Raw genomic sequence first — 3,640 nt, 5'->3', positions numbered from 1 at the left:
GGGTGCTTTAGTGGAGAATCGAATTCTACTTTCGAATTTTCACATCTCTCTCTTGCGCATTTTTTCTTTGTGTGGGGGGTCCTATTAACTTGATAATTCAAGTCTTTGCCTATGATGTAGTGGAGATGTAGTGACTTGAGTGTAGTCGTTTCAAAGAAGATGACTATGAAGTGATGCACCAGGACATGGGCAATGGGAACATGGAACTGCATATTCTGAAAACCACGAGGCCTTTGATATGTTACACGCAACGAAGAGTATCCCTGTGTTTATTTCATACACAGCTATTGAGCGACGAAATCCTCCATGCAGGGCGCCTTCCAGCCCGCTTCCTCGTCAAGCACCGACAAGGATGTCGAAGCCACTTCCCTTCAGAAACCAAGTTTCTTCAATCGTCTTACCTTCCACTCTTTGAGGTAGAACGAGAGAGAGAGAGAGAGGGACGCAAAGGTCCAGAGACTATTAAAGGACAAGGACAAGACAAGGGATCGGAGCTACATCATGAATTGCTGCTTGAAGAGGAGGAGCTCCATATGGTTCACCTGCGCAATTGCCTTCTTAGTCATCGACATATTGCTCCTAGGTTTCTTCGCTTACAAACGCATTAGCATGAAGCATCCCCCCGCCGTCCTGAGAGCCGTGACCATTATAACCAATTGCCTGATTTTTGTCTTTATGTGCTTACTTCTGTTCGCACACGGTCTCAGGGTTAAGGAAAATGCTAAGCATGCAATGGACGCCATCGAAGTGGGGGAATTGGATGCAGAATTTCTGAACAGCCTGTCCGGGCTACCAACGAGATTTTCATACACGGAGCTGCAGAGCATCACCGAAAATTTCACTAAGAAGCTGGGACGAGGCGGGTTCGGTTCGGTCTACGAAGGGACACTGCGAGACGGCAGCAACGTTGCGGTGAAGAGGCTAGAGAGAGAAGCGCGGGGACAGAAAGAGTTCTGTGCAGAAGTCGCTACCATATCGAAGATACGACACGTGAATCTGGTGTCCTTGAAAGGATTTTGTGCGGAGTCATTTCAGAGATTGCTGGTTTACGAGCTCATGCCTAGAGGCTCGTTAGAAAGATGGATTTTCCGAAGCAAGGATGACGAAGCGGAGTCGTCATCGACAGCGTTCCTGGATTGGAAGACGAGGTTCAGGATAGCAGTGGAGACTGCTCGGGGCCTGGCGTATTTGCACGAAGAGTGCGAGGAGAGGATATTGCATTTGGATGTGAAACCGGAGAACATTTTGTTGGACAACCGATTCCGAGCGAAAGTGTCAGACTTCGGATTATCTTGCAGCATGGGCAGGGATCGGAGCCGAGTGGTGACTACCGCGCGGGGCACTCCGGGGTACTTAGCACCAGAGTGGCTACTGGGAGCGGGCATCGACAGCAAGAGCGACGTGTACAGCTACGGGATGGTGCTACTGGAGCTGGTGAGCGGGAGGAGGAGTGTGGATCAGATGCAGGAGGATCCGGAGGACTGGTATTTACCAACGTTAGTGATGAGGAAGTTGAGAGAGGGTAGAGTGGTGGAGGTAGTGGATGCGGCGGTGAGGGGGGAGGTGACGGAAGAGGAAGCCGAGGTGAGCATGAGGGTGGCGCTGTGGTGCATTCAGGAGAAGGCTAAGATGAGGCCGACGATGGGAGAGGTGGTGCAGATGCTTGAGGGGAAGGTGGAGGTGAAAGAACCTCCACTTTCTAGCAATTTGTTGTCGTCGACTTTCACAGTTGATATTGAAACTTAAATACATCAGGGATCTTTGTTGACAAATTCTTCTTTGGTGTGGTGATTTTGCATTTTCTCTTTCGTTCTCCGTGATTTAATTGACCGATTAGCAGGTTCGATTGATGCTGTGTGCAAATTGTGCCCTTGCCTTGTTGAATTAGTCCAATTTAAGTGGTTTTAACACATCTCACTTGCTAGGTCAAGCTTCCTACAATAATCGGTTCTAACTTTGTTTTCAACTTGCTAGATTTAAACATTTTTTTTGTTAAGCTTTAAAATGATAAACAAATAAAAAATGTAGGCATTGAAATGAAAACACAAAGTTCTTTTGGAGATCCAACTATTGCTTTGAAGCTCATAGCTTCACATGTTGAAGAGAGGTTAAAATTTCTTTGGGAAATGGATTACATCATAGATAGGATGGGTCATGCTACTACAAGTGGCCACCAAGGGATTTCCCTTGCATGAGTTTTCCCCTTCACCAAAAGCAAAGGTCTTACAATTTGAGGTTTTCATCTCAAACGACCTTGAGGGAATGACTCCATCATCTAGAACTCATGTAATAGCATAGCATAGATGGGCAATCCAAGTGAAATAGAGGATTTGCATTTTAGTATGGCAGGATGCACACACTGTAAGGTTGGAGTAGTGCTACATATATTATGCACCAGATTGGCACTAGGACAAGACAATACTTTTTGGGAGATTACTACCTTGTGGTTGTTTGGTACCAAAGAAAATGGGGTTTTGGGTGGGAAGGTCAATTCAAATAGGTAGCTCAATCTTGGTCTTTGCCTATTTAAAAGCTTATAATCATTGTTTCAAGGCGGTCCAGATGGTTCGGCCTTCTAAGAGCAACCCTTTGTTTTCCTTCTCCATAGAGAATCACAATATATGAAGTTTCATTGGATATGACTCTAGACGTTCATTTGTGGAGGAAGGGAATGCTGTAGTCCCCATGTGGCACCATGCATGATGCCTCCCTCTCTCTTGGTTTGTTTGTTATAGGGGCTCTCAGGTATCCAATCCCCTACATTAGGGGAGAAATGGGGTCTCAAAAGGGCCTCCAATTAGCATTTCCTAATTTCAAGGGATTAGAGAGCTTGGATTTGAGGTGTACCAATGAGAATGCTTCTTTGTGTGGGACACATCACACTAGTATGTTGTGTTGTACAAAAGGATTTGAGCTTTTATGGCTGGGGAGACCTCTCACCCATGGTTTAGACCCATGGTACTCACTCCTAGCCATTGATATGATCTCCAATCCAAGGGTCACATTCAAATTTGTGGTAGAGCACTCCTAGCCATTAAATCAATGGGTAGATCCAAGGGAGAGGATGAGGGGAAAATGTGCTTCAATTTGGTCCATGGATCAAGGGGTGGATCCAAGGGAGGAGATGAGAGTAAAATGCGCTCCAATTTGGGCCATAGATCAAGGTGTGGGTCCAAGGGAAAGGATGAGTGCAAAAGGCACTTCAATCTAGTTTATAGATCAAGGTTAGATCCAAGGGAGGAGGTTAGAGCAAATGGTGCTTCATCAATCTAGGCCATCCAAACAGGCACTTCAATTTGATCTTGGATCTTCATCTCCACCATCCAAAATGTGCTTTCATCCTAGCCCTCCAAACAGGCGCCTCAATCTTGGCCATTGATCTTGGATCTAGATCAAGGGTACACATGAAAAGGCACGTTTTACCTCTTAATGAGGCCTCCACAAAGTCAAACCTTCTCCTCCCCTTGTCAGATCTTGCCACTTGGAGCCCATCAAGTCCATCCTAGGCATTTGATCCATCCAACACCCATCTCCCCAAACGCCAAGGTTGATCAATTTCAAACCATGTCAGTTGAGTAAATGCTAAGGGTCCCTTAGCCCATGGGTTACCATAGTGATTCACTTTTAATTAACTTAATCC

The 3,640-nt window shown here is 45.9% G+C and overlaps 1 pseudogene; it reads left to right on the top strand.

Annotated features, from left to right (window-relative positions):
* The first annotated feature begins 221 nt into the window (after window positions 1–221).
* LOC147904684 (G-type lectin S-receptor-like serine/threonine-protein kinase SD2-5 pseudogene) lies at window positions 222–1,746 on the top strand (annotated as a pseudogene).
* The last annotated feature ends 1,894 nt before the right edge of the window (window positions 1,747–3,640 follow it).

This window comes from Dipteris shenzhenensis, chromosome 2 (assembly GCF_047967505.1).
Source record: "Dipteris shenzhenensis isolate YYH24624 ecotype China chromosome 2, Dip_SZ_1.0, whole genome shotgun sequence".
Taxonomy (NCBI): domain Eukaryota; kingdom Viridiplantae; phylum Streptophyta; class Polypodiopsida; order Gleicheniales; family Dipteridaceae; genus Dipteris; species Dipteris shenzhenensis.
This window is presented reverse-complemented; position numbering and strand designations above follow the sequence as displayed.